The 18,744-nt window shown below is 30.6% G+C and overlaps 1 protein-coding gene across 1 annotated transcript in view; it reads left to right on the top strand.

Annotated features, from left to right (window-relative positions):
• LOC143242002 (uncharacterized) overlaps positions 1-18,744 on the top strand; it is a 184,408-nt gene that overhangs the window by 32,244 nt on the left and 133,420 nt on the right. The window lies entirely within an intron of this gene.

The raw sequence follows: 18,744 nt of genomic DNA, 5'->3' as shown, positions 1-18,744 counted from the left end.
TTTACTACAGCTAGTTTGTAATGTTGTGTTTTACTACAGCTAGTTTGTAATGTTGTGTTTTACTACAGCTAGTTTGTAATGTTGTGTTTTACTACAGCTAGTTTGTAATGTTGTGTTTTACTACAGCTAGTTTGTAATGTTGTGTTTTACTACAGCTAGTTTGTAATGTTGTGTTTTACTACAGCTAGTTTGTAATGTTGTGTTTTACTACAGCTAGTTTGTAATGTTGTGTTTTACTACAGCTAGTTTGTAATGTTGTGTTTTACTACAGCTAGTTTGTAATGTTGTGTTTTACTACAGCGAGTTTGTAATGTTGTGTTTTACTACAGCTAGTTTGTAATGTTGTGTTTTACTACAGCTAGTTTGTAATGTTGTGTTTTACTACAGCTAGTTTGTAATGTTGTGTTTTACTACAGCTAGTTTGTAATGTTGTGTTTTACTACAGCTAGTTTGTAATGTTGTGTTTTACTACAGCTAGTTTGTAATGTTGTGTTTTACTACAGCTAGTTTGTAATGTTGTGTTTTACTACAGCTAGTTTGTAATGTTGTGTTTTACTACAGCTAGTTTGTAATGTTGTGTTTTACTACAGCTAGTTTGTAATGTTGTGTTTTACTTCAGCTAGTTTGTAATGTTGTGTTTTACTACAGCTAGTTTGTAATGTTGTGTTTTACTTCAGCTAGTTTGTAATGTTGTGTTTTACTACAGCTAGTTTGTAATGTTGTGCTAGTTTGTAATGTTGTGTTTTACTACAGCTAGTTTGTAATGTTGTGTTTTACTACAGCTAGTTTGTAATGTTGTGTTTTACTACAGCTAGTTTGTAATGTTGTGTTTTACTACAGCTAGTTTGTAATGTTGTGTTTTACTACAGCTAGTTTGTAATGTTGTGTTTTACTACAGCTAGTTTGTAATGTTGTGTTTTACTACAGCTAGTTTGTAATGTTGTGTTTTACTACAGCTAGTTTGTAATGTTGTGTTTTACTACAGCTAGTTTGTAATGTTGTGTTTTACTACAGCTAGTTTGTAATGTTGTGTTTTACTACAGCTAGTTTGTAATGTTGTGTTTTACTACAGCTAGTTTGTAATGTTGTGTTTTACTACAGCTAGTTTGTAATGTTGTGTTTTACTACAGCTAGTTTGTAATGTTGTGTTTTACTACAGCTAGTTTGTAATGTTGTGTTTTACTACAGCTAGTTTGTAATGTTGTGTTTTACTACAGCTAGTTTGTAATGTTGTGTTTTACTACAGCTAGTTTGTAATGTTGTGTTTTACTACAGCTAGTTTGTAATGTTGTGTTTTACTACAGCTAGTTTGTAATGTTGTGTTTTACTACAGCTAGTTTGTAATGTTGTGTTTTACTACAGCTAGTTTGTAATGTTGTGTTTTACTACAGCTAGTTTGTAATGTTGTGTTTTACTACAGCTAGTTTGTAATGTTGTGTTTTACTACAGCTAGTTTGTAATGTTGTGTTTTACTACAGCTAGTTTGTAATGTTGTGTTTTACTACAGCTAGTTTGTAATGTTGTGTTTTACTACAGCTAGTTTGTAATGTTGTGTTTTACTACAGCTAGTTTGTAATGTTGTGTTTTACTACAGCTAGTTTGTAATGTTTGTAATGTTTGTAATGTTGTGTTTTACTACAGCTAGTTTGTAATGTTGTGTTTTACTACAGCTAAGTTTGTAATGTTGTGTTTTACTACAGCTAGTTTGTAATGTTGTGTTTTACTACAGCTAGTTTGTAATGTTGTGTTTTACTACAGCTAGTTTGTAATGTTGTGTTTTACTACAGCTAGTTTGTAATGTTGTGTTTTACTACAGCTAGTTTGTAATGTTGTGTTTTACTACAGCTAGTTTGTAATGTTGTGTTTTACTACAGCTAGTTTGTAATGTTGTGTTTTACTACAGCTAGTTTGTAATGTTGTGTTTTACTACAGCTAGTTTGTAATGTTGTGTTTTACTACAGCTAGTTTGTAATGTTGTGTTTTACTACAGCTAGTTTGTAATGTTGTGTTTTACTACAGCTAGTTTGTAATGTTGTGTTTTACTACAGCTAGTTTGTAATGTTGTGTTTTACTACAGCTAGTTTGTAATGTTGTGTTTTACTACAGCTAGTTTGTAATGTTGTGTTTTACTTCAGCTAGTTTGTAATGTTGTGTTTTACTACAGCTAGTTTGTAATGTTGTGTTTTACTACAGCTAGTTTGTAATGTTGTGTTTTACTACAGCTAGTTTGTAATGTTGTGTTTTACTACAGCTAGTTTGTAATGTTGTGTTTTACTACAGCTAGTTTGTAATGTTGTGTTTTACTACAGCTAGTTTGTAATGTTGTGTTTTACTACAGCTAGTTTGTAATGTTGTGTTTTACTACACAGCTAGTTTGTAATGTTGTGTTTTACTACAGCTAGTTTGTAATGTTGTGTTTTACTACAGCTAGTTTGTAATGTTGTGTTTTACTACAGCTAGTTTGTAATGTTGTGTTTTACTACAGCTAGTTTGTAATGTTGTGTTTTACTACAGCAGTTTGTAATGTTTGTAATGTTGTGTTTTACTACAGCTAGTTTGTAATGTTGTGTTTTACTACAGCTAGTTTGTAATGTTGTGTTTTACTACAGCTAGTTTGTAATGTTGTGTTTTACTACAGCTAGTTTGTAATGTTGTGTTTTACTTCAGCTAGTTTGTAATGTTGTGTTTTACTACAGCTAGTTTGTAATGTTGTGTTTTACTACAGCTAGTTTGTAATGTTGTGTTTTACTACAGCTAGTTTGTAATGTTGTGTTTTACTACAGCTAGTTTGTAATGTTGTGTTTTACTACAGCTAGTTTGTAATGTTGTGTTTTACTACAGCTAGTTTGTAATGTTGTGTTTTACTTCAGCTAGTTTGTAATGTTGTGTTTTACTACAGCTAGTTTGTAATGTTGTGTTTTACTACAGCTAGTTTGTAATGTTGTGTTTTACTACAGCTAGTTTGTAATGTTGTGTTTTACTACAGCTAGTTTGTAATGTTGTGTTTTACTACAGCTAGTTTGTAATGTTGTGTTTTACTACAGCTAGTTTGTAATGTTGTGTTTTACTACAGCTAGTTTGTAATGTTGTGTTTTACTACAGCTAGTTTGTAATGTTGTGTTTTACTACAGCTAGTTTGTAATGTTGTGTTTTACTACAGCTAGTTTGTAATGTTGTGTTTTACTACAGCTAGTTTGTAATGTTGTGTTTTACTACAGCTAGTTTGTAATGTTGTGTTTTACTACAGCTAGTTTGTAATGTTGTGTTTTACTACAGCTAGTTTGTAATGTTGTGTTTTACTACAGCTAGTTTGTAATGTTGTGTTTTACTTCAGCTAGTTTGTAATGTTGTGTTTTACTACAGCTAGTTTGTAATGTTGTGTTTTACTACAGCTAGTTTGTAATGTTGTGTTTTACTACAGCTAGTTTGTAATGTTGTGTTTTACTACAGCTAGTTTGTAATGTTGTGTTTTACTACAGCTAGTTTGTAATGTTGTGTTTTACTACAGCTAGTTTGTAATGTTGTGTTTTACTACAGCTAGTTTGTAATGTTGTGTTTTACTACAGCTAGTTTGTAATGTTGTGTTTTACTACAGCTAGTTTGTAATGTTGTGTTTTACTACAGCTAGTTTGTAATGTTGTGTTTTACTACAGCTAGTTTGTAATGTTGTGTTTTACTACAGCTAGTTTGTAATGTTGTGTTTTACTACAGCTAGTTTGTAATGTTGTGTTTTACTACAGCTAGTTTGTAATGTTGTGTTTTACTACAGCTAGTTTGTAATGTTGTGTTTTACTACAGCTAGTTTGTAATGTTGTGTTTTACTACAGCAGCTAGTTTGTAATGTTGTGTTTTACTACAGCTAGTTTGTAATGTTGTGTTTTACTACAGCTAGTTTGTAATGTTTGTAATAGTTTGTAATGTGTTTACTACAGCTAGTTTGTAATGTTGTGTTTTACTACAGCAGCTAGTTTGTAATGTTGTGTTTTACTACAGCTAGTTTGTAATGTTGTGTTTTACTACAGCTAGTTTGTAATGTTGTGTTTTACTACAGCTAGTTTGTAATGTTGTGTTTTACTACAGCTAGTTTGTAATGTTGTGTTTTACTACACAGCTAGTTTGTAATGTTGTGTTTTACTACAGCTAGTTTGTAATGTTGTGTTTTACTACAGCTAGTTTGTAATGTTGTGTTTTACTACAGCTAGTTTGTAATGTTGTGTTTTACTACAGCTAGTTTGTAATGTTGTGTTTTACTACAGCTAGTTTGTAATGTTGTGTTTTACTACAGCTAGTTTGTAATGTTTGTAATGTTGTGTTTTACTACAGCTAGTTTGTAATGTTGTGTTTTACTACAGCTAGTTTGTAATGTTGTGTTTTACTACAGCTAGTTTGTAATGTTGTGTTTGTTTACTACAGCTAGTTTGTAATGTTGTGTTTTACTACAGCTAGTTTGTAATGTTGTGTTTTACTACAGCTAGTTTGTAATGTTGTGTTTTACTACAGCTGGTTGTAATGTTGTGTTTTACTACAACTAGTTTGTGTTGTTACTTCAGTTAGTTTGTAATGTTGTGTTTTTCTACAGCAAGTTTGTAATGTTGTGTTTTACTTCAGCTAGTTTGTAATGTTGTGTTTTACTACAGCAAGTTTGTAATGTTGTGTTTTACTACAACTGGTTTGTAATGTTGTGTTTTACTTCAGCTAGTTTGTAATGTTGTGTTTTACTACAGCTAGTTTGTAATGTTGTGTTTTACTTCAGCTAGTTTGTAATGTTGTGTTTTACTACAGCTAGTTTGTAATGTTGTGTTTTACTACAGCTAGTTTGTAATGTTGTGTTTTACTTCAGCTAGTTTGTAATGTTGTGTTTTACTACAGGTAATTTGTTGTTATGTGTTGTGTTTTACTTCAGCTAGTTTGTAATGTTGTGTTTTTTACTTCAGCTAGGTTTGTAATGTTGTGTTTTACTACAGCAGGTTTGTAATGTGTTGTGTTTTACTTCAGCTAGTTTGTAATGTTGTGTTTTACTTACAGCTAGTTTGTAATGTTGTGTTTTTTACTTCAGTTAGTTTGTAATGTTGTGTTTTACTTTTACAGCTAGTTTGTAATGTTGTGTTTTTTACTACTAGCTAGTTTGTAATGTTGTGTTTTTTACTTCAGCTAGTTTGTAATGTTGTGTTTTACTTCAACTAGTTTGTAAATGTTGTGTTTTTTACTACAGCTAGTTTTTAATGTTGTGTTTTACTACAGCAGTAGTATGAAATGTTGTGTTTTACTACAATAGCTAGTTTGTAATGTTGTGTTTTACTACAGCTAGTTTGTAATGTTGTGTTTTACTTCAGCTAGTTTGTAATGTTGTGTTTTATTTCAGTTAGTTTGTAATGTTGTGTTTTACTACAGCTAGTTTGTAATGTTGTGTTTTACTACAGTAAGTTTGTAATGTTGTGTTTTACTACAGCTAGTTTGTAATGTTGTGTTTTACTTCAAGCTAGTTTGTAATGTTGTGTTTTACACTACAACTAGTTTGTAATTTTTGTTTTTTACTTCAGCTAGTTTGTAATGTTGTGTTTTACTACAGCTAGTTTGTAATGTTGTGTTTTACTACAACTAGTTTGTAATGTTGTGTTTTACTACAGCTAGTTTGTAATGTTGTGTTTTTTACTTCAGCAAGTTTGTAATGTTGTGTTTTACTACAGCTAGTTTGTAATGTTGTGTTTACTACTTCAGTAAGTTTGTAATGTTGTGTTTTACTACTACAAAGTTTGTAATGTTGTGTTTTACTACCTAGTTTGTAATGTTGTAATGTTTTGTTTTAATTCAGCTAGTTTGTAATGTTGTGTTTTACTACAGCTAGTTTGTAATGTTGTGTTTTTTTACTACAGCTAGTTTGTAATGTTGTGTTTTACTTCAGCTAGTTTGTAATGTTGTGTTTTACTTCAGGTAATTTGTAATGTTTTGTTTGTTTTACTACAATGGTTTAATGTTTGTTGTTTTTTTACTTTAATGGTTTACTACAATGTTTAATGTTGTTTTTATTACATGAGTTTGTAATGTTTTTTGTTTACTACAGCTAGTTTGTAATGTTGTGTTTTACTACAGCTAGTTTGTAATGTTGTGTTTTACTACAGCTAGTTTGTAATGTTGTTTTTTTTTACTCAAGCTAGTTTGTAATGTTGTGTTTTACTTCAGCTAGTTTGTAATGTTGTGTTTTACTACAGCTAGGTTGTAATGTTGTGTTTTACTTCAATAAGTTTGTAATGTTTTTTTATGTTTTGTAATGTTGTGTTTTACTACAGCAAGTTTGTAATGTTGTGTTTTTCTACAGCTGGTTTGTAATGTTGTGTTTTACTTCAGCTAGTTTGTAATGTTGTGTTTTACAGCTGTTTGTTGTTGTGTTTTACTACAGCTAGTTTGTAATGTTGTGTTTTACTTCAGCTAGTTTGTAATGTTGTGTTTACTAGTTTGTAATGTGTTTGTTTACTACAACTAGTTTGTAATGTTGTGTTTTTACTTCAGCAAGTTTGTAATGTTGTGTTTTTTACTACAGCTAGTTTGTAATGTTGTGTTTTACTTCAGCTAGTTTGTAATGTTGTGTTTTACTTCAGCTAGTTTGTAATGTTGTGTTTTACTACAGCTGGTTTGTAATGTTGTGTTTTACTTCAGCTAGTTTGTAATGTTGTGTTTTACTACAGCTAGTTTGTAATGTTGTGTTTTACTACAGCTAGTTTGTAATGTTGTGTTTTTTTTTATAACTAATTTGTAATGTTGTGTTTTTTTTCACAGCTAGTTTGTAATGTTGTGTTTTACTTCAGCTAGTTTGTAATGTTGTGTTTTACTACAGCTAGTTTGTAATGTTGTGTTTTACTTCAGCTAGTTTGTAATGTGTTGTGTTTTACTACTACAAGTTTGTAATGTTGTGTTTTACTACAACTGGTTTGTAATGTTGTTGTTGTTACTTCAGCTTGGTTGTACTGTTGTGTTATACTGACATTGCAAGTTTGCTTTAAATATTTATTATTTTTTACTCTAGCTAGTTTGTAATGTTGTGTTTTACTTACAGCTGGTTTGTAATGTTGTGTTTTAGTTTTACTACAGCTAGTTTGTAATGTTGTGTTTTACTACAGCAAGTTTGTAATGTTGTGTTTTACTTCAGTTAGTTTGTAATGTTGTGTTTTACTACAGGAAGTTTGTAATGTGTTTTACTTCAGCTAGTTTGTAATGTTGTGTTTTACTTCAGCAAGTTTGTAATGTTGTGTTTTACTACAGCTGGTTTGTAATGTTGTGTTTTACTTCAGCTTGTTTGTAATGTTGTGTTTTACTACTGCAACTAGTTTGTTGTGTTGTGTTTTACTTCAGTTAGTTTAACTTGTAATGTTTGTACTACAACAAGTTTGTAATGTTGTGTTTTACTACAAGTTTAATGTTTGTGTTTTATTTACAGTTGGTTTGTAATGTTGTGTTTTACTACAGCTAGTTTGTAATGTTGTGTTTTACTTCAGCTAGTTTGTAATGTTGTGTTTTACTTCAGCTAGTTTGTAATGTTGTGTTTTACTTCAGCTAGTTTGTAATGTTGTGTTTTACTACAGCAAGTTTGTAATGTTGTGTTTTACTACAGCAGGTTTGTAATGTTTGTGTTTTACTACAACTAGTTTGTAATGTTGTGTTTTACTACAGCTAGTTTGTAATGTTGTGTTTTACTACAGCTAGTTTGTAATGTTGTGTTTTACTACAGCTAGTTTGTAATGTTGTGTTTTATTTCAGTTAGTTTGTAATGTTGTGTTTTACTACAGCTAGTTTGTAATGTTGTGTTTTACTACAGCAAGTTTGTAATGTTTTGTTTTACTACAGCTAGTTTGTAATGTTGTGTTTTACTACAGCTAGTTTGTAATGTTGTGTTTTATTACAGCTAGTTTGTAATGTTGTGTTTTACTACAGCTAGTTTGTAATGTTGTGTTTTACTAAAGCTAGTTTGTAATGTTGTGTTTTACTACAGCTAGTTTGTAATGTTGTGTTTTACTACAGCGAGTTTGCAATGTTTTGTTTTAATATAGCTAGTTTGTAATGTTTTGTTTTACTACAGCAAGTTTGTAATGTTGTGTTTTACTTCAGCTAGTTTGTAATGTTTTGTTTTACTAAAGCTAGTTTGTAATGTTGTGTTTTACTTCAGCTAGTTTGTAATGTTGTGTTTTACTACAGCAAGTTTGTAATGTTGTGTTTTACTTCAGCTAGTTTGTAATGTTGTGTTTTACTACAGCTAGTTTGTAATGTTGTGTTTTACTACAGCTAGTTTGTAATGTTGTGTTTTACTTCAGCTAGTTTGTAATGTTGTGTTTTACTACAACTAGTTTGTAATGTTGTGTTTTACTTCAGCTAGTTTGTAATGTTGTGTTTTTTACTACAGCAAGTTTGTAATGTTGTGTTTTACTTCAGCTGGTTTGTAATGTTGTGTTTTACTACTTCATTTGCTATGTTGTGTTTTATAGGGTGCAAATTGTGTTTTACTTCAGCTAGTTTGTAATGTTGTGTTTTACTTCAGCTAGTTTGTAATGTTGTGTTTTACTACTGTACTTGTTGTTTATGTGTTGTGTTTTACTTCAGCTAGTTTGTAATGTTGTGTTTTACTTCAGCTAGTTTGTAATGTTGTGTTTTACTTACAGCTAGTTTGTAATGTTGTGTTTTTTACTTCAGCAAGTTTGTAATGTTGTGTTTTACTTCAGCTGGTTTGTAATGTTGTGTTTTACTACAGCTAGTTTGTAATGTTGTGTTTTACTACAGCTAGTTTGTAATGTTGTGTTTTACTTCAGCTAGTTTGTAATGTTGTGTTTTTTTACTACTACTAGTAAGAAGTTTGTAATTTGTTTTTACTTACAGCTAGTTTGTAATGTTGTGTTTTACTACAGCAAGTTTGTAATGTTGTGTTTTACTACAGCTAGTTTGTAATGTTGTGTTTTTACTTCAGCTAGTTTGTAATGTTGTGTTTTACTACAGCTAGTTTGTAATGTTGTGTTTTTACTACAGCTAAGTTTGTAATGTTTTGTTTTACTTCAGCTAGTTTGTAATGTTGTGTTTTACTTCAGCTAGTTTGTAATGTTGTGTTTTACTACAGCAGTTTGTAATGTTGTGTTTTACTACAGCTAGTTTGTAATTGTTGTGTTTTTTACTACAGCTAGTTTGTAATGTTGTGTTTTACTTCAGCAAGTTTGTAATGTTGTGTTTTACTTCAGCTAGTTTGTAATGTTGTGTTTTTTTACTTTAGCTAGTTTGTAATGTTGTGTTTTTTACTTCAGCTAGTTTGTAATGTTGTGTTTTACTACAGCTAGTTTGTAATGTTGTGTTTTACTTCAGCTAGTTTGTAATGTTGTGTTTTACTTCAGCTAGTTTGTAATGTTGTGTTTTACTTCAGTAAAGTTTGTAATGTTGTGTTTTACTACAACTAGTTAGTTTGTAATGTTGTGTTTTACTTCAGCTAGTTTGTAATGTTGTGTTTTACTTCAGCTAGTTTGTAATGTTGTGTTTTACTACAGCTAGTTTGTAATGTTGTGTTTTACTTCAGCTAGTTTGTAATGTTGTGTTTTACTACAGCTAGTTTGTAATGTTGTGTTTTACTTCAGCTAGTTTGTAATGTTGTGTTTTACTACAGCTAGTTTGTAATGTTGTGTTTTTTTTCAGTAGTATGTTTGTAATGTTGTGTTTTACTTCAGCTAGTTTGTAATGTTGTGTTTTACTACAGCTAGTTTGTAATGTTGTGTTTTACTTCAGCTAGTTTTGTAATGTTGTGTTTTACTACAACTAGTTTGTAATGTTGTGTTTTACTACAGCTAGTTTGTAATGTTGTGTTTTACTTCACTAGTTTGTAATGTTGTGTTTTACTTCAGCTAGTTTGTAATGTTGTGTTTTACTACAGCTAGTTTGTAATGTTGTGTTTTACTTCAGCAGCTAGTTTGTAATGTTGTGTTTTACTACAGCTAGTTTGTAATGTTGTGTTTTACTACAGCTAGTTTGTAATGTTGTGTTTTACTACAGCTAGTTTGTAATGTTGTGTTTTTACTTCAGCTAGAGTTTAATGTTGTGTTTTACTACAGCTGAGTTTGTAATGTTGTGTTTTACTACAGCTAGTTTGTAATGTTGTGTTTTACTACAGCTAGTTTGTAATGTTGTGTTTTACTTCAGCTAGTTTGTAATGTTGTGTTTTACTACAGCTAGTTTGTAATGTTGTGTTTTACTACAGCTAGTTTGTAATGTTGTGTTTTACTACAGCTAGTTTGTAATGTTGTGTTTTTTACTACAGCTAGTTTGTAATGTTGTGTTTTACTTCAGTTAGTTTGTAATGTTGTGTTTTACTACAGCTAGTTTGTAATGTTGTGTTTTTTACTTCAGCTAGTTTGTAATGTTGTGTTTTACTACAGCTAGTTTGTAATGTTGTGTTTTTTTTACTACAGCAAGTTTGTAATGTTGTGTTTTACTACAGCTAGTTTGTAATGTTGTGTTTTACTACAGCTAGTTTGTAATGTTGTGTTTTACTACAGCTAGTTTGTAATGTTGTGTTTTACTACAGCAAGTTTGTAATGTTGTGTTTTACTACAGCTAGTTTGTAATGTTGTGTTTTACTACAGCTAGTTTGTAATGTTGTGTTTTACTTCAGCTAGTTTGTAATGTTGTGTTTTACTACAGCTAGTTTGTAATGTGTTTTACTTCAGCTAGTTTGTAATGTTGTGTTTTACTACAGCTAGTTTGTAATGTTGTGTTTTACTTCAGCTAGTTTGTAATGTTGTGTTTTACTACAGCTAGTTTGTAATGTTGTGTTTTACTTCAGCAAGTTTGTAATGTTGTGTTTTACTACAGCTAGTTTGTAATGTTGTGTTTTACTTCAGTTAGTTTGTAATGTTGTGTTTTACTACAGCTAGTTTGTAATGTTGTGTTTTACTACAACTGGTTTGTAATGTTGTGTTTTACTTCAGCTAGTTTGTAATGTTGTGTTTTACTACAGCTAGTTTGTAATGTTGTGTTTTACTACAGCTAGTTTGTAATGTTGTGTTTTACTACAGCTAGTTTGTAATGTTGTGTTTTACTACAGGCTAGTTTGTAATGTTGTGTTTTACTACAGCTAGTTTGTAATGTTGTGTTTTACTACAGCTAGTTTGTAATGTTGTGTTTTACTACAGCTAGTTTGTAATGTTGTTTTACGCTAGCTAGTTTGTAATGTTGTTGTGTTTTACTACAGCTAGTTTGTAATGTTGTGTTTTACTACAGCTAGTTTGTAATGTTGTGTTTTACTACAGCTAGTTTGTAATGTTGTAATTTTTACTTCAGCTAGTTTGTAATGTTGTGTTTTACTACAGCAGAGTTTGTAATGTTGTGTTTTACTACAGCTGGTTTGTAATGTGTGTTTTACTACAGCTAGTTTGTAATGTTGTGTTTTACTACAGCTAGTTTGTAATGTTGTGTTTTACTACAGCAAGTTTGTAATGTTGTGTTTTACTTCAGCTAGTTTGTAATGTTGTGTTTTACTTCAGCTAGTTTGTAATGTTGTGTTTTACTACAGCTAGTTTGTAATGTTGTGTTTTACTTCAGCTAGTTTGTAATGTTGTGTTTTACTACAGCTAGTTTGTAATGTTGTGTTTTACTTCAGCTAGTTTGTAATGTTGTGTTTTACTACAACTGGTTTGTAATGTTGTGTTTTACTTCAGCTAGTTTGTAATGTTGTGTTTTACTACAGCTAGTTTGTAATGTTGTGTTTTACTCTAGCTAGTTTGTAATGTTGTGTTTTTCCAGCTAGTTTGTAATGTTGTGTTTTACTACAGCTAGTTTGTAATGTTGTGTTTTACTTCAGCTAGTTTGTAATGTTGTGTTTTACTGGCAGCAGTTTGTAATGTTTTGTTTTACTACAGCTGGTTTGTAATGTTGTGTTTTACTACAGCTAGTTTGTAATGTTGTGTTTTACTACAGCTAGTTTGTAATGTTGTGTTTTACTTCAGCTAGTTTGTAATGTTGTGTTTTACTACAGCTAGTTTGTAATGTTGTGTTTTACTGCAGCTGGTTTGTAATGTTGTGTTTTACTACAGCTAGTTTGTAATGTTGTGTTTTACTTCAGCTAGTTTGTAATGTTGTGTTTTACTACAGCTAGTTTGTAATGTTGTGTTTTACTACAGCTAGTTTGTAATGTTGTGTTTTTACTTCAGCTAGTTTGTAATGTTGTGTTTTACTTCAGCTAGTTTGTAATGTTGTGTTTTACTACAGCTGGTTTGTAATGTTGTGTTTTACTACAGCTAGTTTGTAATGTTGTGTTTTACTTCAGCTAGTTTGTAATGTTGTGTTTTACTACAGCAAGTTTGTAATGTTGTGTTTTACTACAGCTAGTTTGTAATGTTGTGTTTTACTACAGCTAGTTTGTAATGTTGTGTTTTACTACAGCTAGTTTGTAATGTTGTGTTTTACTTCAGCTAGTTTGTAATGTTGTGTTTTACTTCAGCTAGTTTGTAATGTTGTGTTTTACTTCAGCTAGTTTGTAATGTTGTGTTTTAACTACAGCTAGTTTGTAATGTTGTGTTTTACTTCAGCTAGTTTGTAATGTTGTGTTTTACTTACAGCTAGTTTGTAATGTTGTGTTTTTACTTCAGCTAGTTTGTAATGTTGTGTTTTACTACAGCTAGTTTGTAATGTTGTGTTTTACTACAGCTAGTTTGTAATGTTGTGTTTTACTACAGCTAGTTTGTAATGTTGTGTTTTACTTCAGCTAGTTTGTAATGTTTTGTTTTAATACAGCTAGTTTGTAATGTTGTGTTTTACTACAGAAAGTTTGTAATGTTGTGTTTTACTACAGCTAGTTTGTAATGTTGTGTTTTACTACAGCAAGTTTGTAATGTTGTGTTTTACTACAGCTAGTTTGTAATGTTGTGTTTTACTACAGCTAGTTTGTAATGTTGTGTTTTACTACAGCTAGTTTGTAATGTTGTGTTTTACTTCAGCTAGTTTGTAATGTTGTGTTTTACTACAGCTAGTTTGTAATGTTGTGTTTTACTACAGCAGTTAGTTTGTAATGTTGTGTTTTTTACTACAGCTAGTTTGTAATGTTGTGTTTTACTACAGCTAGTTTGTAATGTTGTGTTTTACTTCAGCTAGTTTGTAATGTTGTGTTTTACTACAGCTAGTTTGTAATGTTGTGTTTTACTACAGCTAGTTTGTAATGTTGTGTTTTACTACAGCTAGTTTGTAATGTTGTGTTTTACTACAGCTAGTTTGTAATGTTGTGTTTTACTACAGCTAGTTTGTAATGTTGTGTTTTACTACAGCTAGTTTGTAATGTTGTGTTTTACTACAGCTAGTTTGTAATGTTGTGTTTTACTTCAGCTAGTTTGTAATGTTGTGTTTTACTACAGCTAGTTTGTAATGTTGTGTTTTACTTCAGCTAGTTTGTAATGTTGTGTTTTACTACAGCTAGTTTGTAATGTTGTGTTTTACTACAGCTAGTTTGTAATGTTGTGTTTTACTTCAGCTAGTTTGTAATGTTGTGTTTTACTACAGCTAGTTTGTAATGTTGTGTTTTACTTCAGCTAGTTTGTAATGTTGTGTTTTACTACAGCTAGTTTGTAATGTTGTGTTTTACTACAGCTAGTTTGTAATGTTTTTGTGTTTTACTACTCAGCTAGTTTGTAATGTTGTGTTTTAACTACAGCTAGTTTGTAATGTTGTGTTTTACTACAGCTAGTTTGTAATGTTGTGTTTTACTACAGCTAGTTTGTAATGTTGTGTTTTACTACAGCTAGTTTGTAATGTTGTGTTTTACTTCAGCTAGTTTGTAATGTTGTGTTTTACTACAGCAAGTTTGTAATGTGTTTTACTTCAGCTAGTTTGTAATGTTGTGTTTTACTACAGCAAGTTTGTAATGTTGTGTTTTACTACAGCTGGTTTGTAATGTTGTGTTTTACTTCAGCTAGTTTGTAATGTTGTGTTTTACTACAGCTAGTTTGTAATGTTGTGTTTTACTTCAGCTAGTTTGTAATGTTGTGTTTTACTACAGCTAGTTTGTAATGTTGTGTTTTACTACAGCTAGTTTGTAATGTTGTGTTTTACTACAGCAAGTTTGTAATGTTGTGTTTTACTACAGCAAGTTTGTAATGTTGTGTTTTACTTACAGCTAGTTTGTAATGTTGTGTTTTACTACAGCTAGTTTGTAATGTTGTGTTTTACTTCAGCTAGTTTGTAATGTTGTGTTTTACTACAGCTTGAGTTTGTAATGTTGTGTTTTATTACAGCGAGTTTGTAATGTTGTGTTTTACTACAGCTAGTTTGTAATGTTGTGTTTTACTACAGCTAGTTTGTAATGTTGTGTTTTACTACAGCTAGTTTGTAATGTTGTGTTTTACTACAGCTAGTTTGTAATGTTGTGTTTTACTTCAGCTAGTTTGTAATGTTGTGTTTTACTACAGCTAGTTTGTAATGTTGTGTTTTACTACAGCTAGTTTGTAATGTTGTGTTTTACTACAGCGAGTTTGTAATGTTGTGTTTTACTACAGCTAGTTTGTAATGTTGTGTTTTACTACAGCTAGTTTGTAATGTTGTGTTTTACTACAGCTAGTTTGTAATGTTGTGTTTTACTACAGCGAGTTTGTAATGTTGTGTTTTACTACAGCGAGTTTGTAATGTTGTGTTTTACTACAGCTAGTTTGTAATGTTGTGTTTTACTACAGCTAGTTTGTAATGTTGTGTTTTTACTTCAGCTAGTTTGTAATGTTGTGTTTTACTACAGCTAGTTTGTAATGTTGTGTTTTACTACAGCTAGTTTGTAATGTTGTGTTTTACTACAGCTAGTTTGTAATGTTGTTGTTTTACTATGTTGTGTTTTTAAGCTAGTTTGTAATGTTGTGTTTTACTACAGCTAGTTTGTAATGTTGTGTTTTACTTCAGCTAGTTTGTAATGTTGTGTTTTACTACAGCTAGTTTGTAATGTTGTGTTTTACTTCAGCTAGTTTGTAATGTTGTGTTTTACTTCAGCTAGTTTGTAATGTTGTGTTTTACTTCAGCTAGTTTGTAATGTTGTGTTTTACTACAGCTAGTTTGTAATGTTGTGTTTTACTTCAGCTAGTTTGTAATGTTGTGTTTTACTACAGCTAGTTTGTAATGTTGTGTTTTACTTCAGCTAGTTTGTAATGTTGTGTTTTACTACAGCTAGTTTGTAATGTTGTGTTTTACTTCAGCTAGTTTGTAATGTTGTGTTTTACTACAGCTAGTTTGTAATGTTGTGTTTTACTTCAGCTAGTTTGTAATGTTGTGTTTTACTACAGCTAGTTTGTAATGTTGTGTTTTACTACAGCTAGTTTGTAATGTTGTGTTTTACTACAGCTAGTTTGTAATGTTGTGTTTTACTACAGCAAGTTTGTAATGTTGTGTTTTACTACAGCTAGTTTGTAATGTTGTGTTTTACTTCAGCTAGTTTGTAATGTTGTGTTTTACTACAGCTAGTTTGTAATGTTGTGTTTTTACTACAGCTAGTTTGTAATGTTGTGTTTTACTACAGTTAGTTTGTAATGTTGTGTTTTACTTCAGCTAGTTTGTAATGTTGTGTTTTACTTCAGCTAGTTTGTAATGTTGTGTTTACTTTTACTGGTTTGTAATGTTGTGTTTTACTACAGCTAGTTTGTAATGTTGTGTTTTACTACAGCTAGTTTGTAATGTTGTGTTTTACTACAGCTAGTTTGTAATGTTGTGTTTTACTACAGCTAGTTTGTAATGTTGTGTTTTACTACAGCTAGTTTGTAATGTTGTGTTTTACTACAACAAGTTTGTAATGTTGTGTTTTACTACAGCTAGTTTGTAATGTTGTGTTTTACTTCAGCTAGTTTGTAATGTTGTGTTTTACTTCAGCTAGTTTGTAATGTTGTGTTTTACTACAGCTAGTTTGTAATGTTGTGTTTTACTACAGCTGGTTTGTAATGTTGTGTTTTACTTCAGCTAGTTTGTAATGTTGTGTTTTACTACACTAGTTTGTAATGTTTGTGTTTTACTACAGCTAGTTTGTAATGTTGTGTTTTACTACAGCTAGTTTGTAATGTTGTGTTTTACTTCAGCTAGTTTGTAATGTTGTGTTTTACTACAGCTAGTTTGTAATGTTGTGTTTTACTACTTCAGCTAGTTTGTAATGTTGTGTTTTACTTCAGCTAGTTTGTAATGTTGTGTTTTACTTCACCTTGTAGTTTGTAACTACAGCTAGTTTGTAATGTTGTGTTTTACTTCAGCTAGTTTGTAATGTTGTGTTTTACTACAGCTAGTTTGTAATGTTGTGTTTTACTTCAGCTAGTTTGTAATGTTGTGTTTTACTACAGCTTGTTTGTAATGTTGTGTTTTACTACAGCTAGTTTGTAATGTTGTGTTTTACTACAGCTAGTTTGTAATGTTGTGTTTTACTACAGCTAGTTTGTAATGTTGTGTTTTACTTCAGCTAGTTTGTAATGTTGTGTTTTACTACAGCTAGTTTGTAATGTTGTGTTTTACTACAGCTAGTTTGTAATGTTGTGTTTTACTTCAGCTAGTTTGTAATGTTGTGTTTTACTACAGCTAGTTTGTAATGTTGTGTTTTACTTCAGCTAGTTTGTAATGTTGTGTTTTACTACAGCTAGTTTGTAATGTTGTGTTTTACTTCAGCTAGTTTGTAATGTTGTGTTGTGTTTTACTACAGCTAGTTTGTAATGTTGTGTTTTACTTCAGCTAGTTTGTAATGTTGTGTTTTACTACAGCTAGTTTGTAATGTTGTGTTTTACTACAGCTAGTTTGTAATGTTGTGTTTTACTACAGCTAGTTTGTAATGTTGTGTTTTACTACAGCTAGTTTGTAATGTTGTGTTTTACTTCAGCTAGTTTGTAATGTTGTGTTTTACTACAGCTAGTTTGTAATGTTGTGTTTTACTACAGCTAGTTTGTAATGTTGTGTTTTACTTCAGCTAGTTTGTAATGTTGTGTTTTACTACAGCTAGTTTGTAATGTTGTGTTTTACTACAGCTAGTTTGTAATGTTGTGTTTTACTACAGCTAGTTTGTAATGTTGTGTTTTACTACAGCTAGTTTGTAATGTTGTGTTTTACTTCAGCTAGTTTGTAATGTTGTGTTTTACTACAGCTAGTTTGTAATGTTGTGTTTTACTTCAGCTAGTTTGTAATGTTGTGTTTTACTACAGCTAGTTTGTAATGTTGTGTTTTACTTCAGCTAGTTTGTAATGTTGTGTTTTACTACAGCTAGTTTGTAATGTTGTGTTTTACTACAGCTAGTTTGTAATGTTGTGTTTTACTTCAGCTAGTTTGTAATGTTGTGTTTTACTACAGCTAGTTTGTAATGTTGTGTTTTACTACAGCTAGTTTGTAATGTTGTGTTTTACTACAGCTAGTTTGTAATGTTGTGTTTTACTCAGCTAGTTTGTAATGTTGTGTTTTACTAGTTTGTAATGTTGTGTTTTACTACAGCTAGTTTGTAATGTTGTGTTTTACTACAGCTAGTTTGTAATGTTGTGTTTTACTTCAGCTAGTTTGTAATGTTGTGTTTTACTACAGCAAGTTTGTAATGTTGTGTTTTACTACAGCTGGTTTGTAATGTTGTGTTTTACTTCAGCTAGTTTGTAATGTTGTGTTTTACTTCAGTTAGTTTGTAATGTTGTGTTTTACTACAGCAAGTTTGTAATGTGTTTTACTTCAGCTAGTTTGTAATGTTGTGTTTTACTACAGCAAGTTTGTAATGTTGTGTTTTTTACTACAGCTAGTTTGTAATGTTGTGTTTTACTTCAGCTAGTTTGTAATGTTGTGTTTTACTACAGCTAGTTTGTAATGTTGTGTTTTACTACAGCTAGTTTGTAATGTTGTGTTTTTACAGCTAGTTTGTAATGTTGTGTTTTACTTCAGCTAGTTTGTAATGTTGTGTTTTACTACAGCTAGTTTGTAATGTTGTGTTTTACTACAGCTAGTTTGTAATGTTGTGTTTTACTACAGCTAGTTTGTAATGTTGTGTTTTACTTCAGTTAGTTTGTAATGTTGTGTTTTTCAACAGCAAGTTTGTAATGTGTTTTACTTCAGCTAGTTTGTAATGTTGTGTTTTACTACAGCAAGTTTGTAATGTTGTGTTTTACTACAGCTAGTTTGTAATGTTGTGTTTTACTACAGCTAGTTTGTAATGTTGTGTTTTACTACAGCTAGTTTGTAATGTTGTGTTTTACTTCAGCTAGTTTGTAATGTTGTGTTTTACTACAGCTAGTTTGTAATGTTGTGTTTTACTTCAGCTAGTTTGTAATGTTGTGTTTTACTACAGCTAGTTTGTAATGTTGTGTTTTACTACAGCTAGTTTGTAATGTTGTGTTTTACTTCAGCTAGTTTGTAATGTTGTGTTTTACTTCAGCTAGTTTGTAATGTTGTGTTTTACTACAGCTAGTTTGTAATGTTGTGTTTTACTTCAGCTAGTTTGTAATGTTGTGTTTTACTACAGCTAGTTTGTAATGTTGTGTTTTACTTCAGCTAGTTTGTAATGTTGTGTTTTACTACAGCTAGTTTGTAATGTTGTGTTTTACTTCAGCTAGTTTGTAATGTTGTGTTTTACTTCAGCTAGTTTGTAATGTTGTGTTTTACTTCAGCTAGTTTGTAATGTTGTGTTTTACTTCAAGCTAGTTTGTAATGTTGTGTTTTACTACAGCTAGTTTGTAATGTTGTGTTTTACTTCAGCTAGTTTGTAATGTTGTGTTTTACTACAGCTAGTTTGTAATGTTGTGTTTTACTTCAGCTAGT

This window comes from Tachypleus tridentatus, unplaced genomic scaffold (genome assembly GCF_004210375.1).
Source record: "Tachypleus tridentatus isolate NWPU-2018 unplaced genomic scaffold, ASM421037v1 Hic_cluster_1, whole genome shotgun sequence".
Lineage (NCBI taxonomy): Eukaryota > Metazoa > Arthropoda > Merostomata > Xiphosura > Limulidae > Tachypleus > Tachypleus tridentatus.
This window is presented reverse-complemented; position numbering and strand designations above follow the sequence as displayed.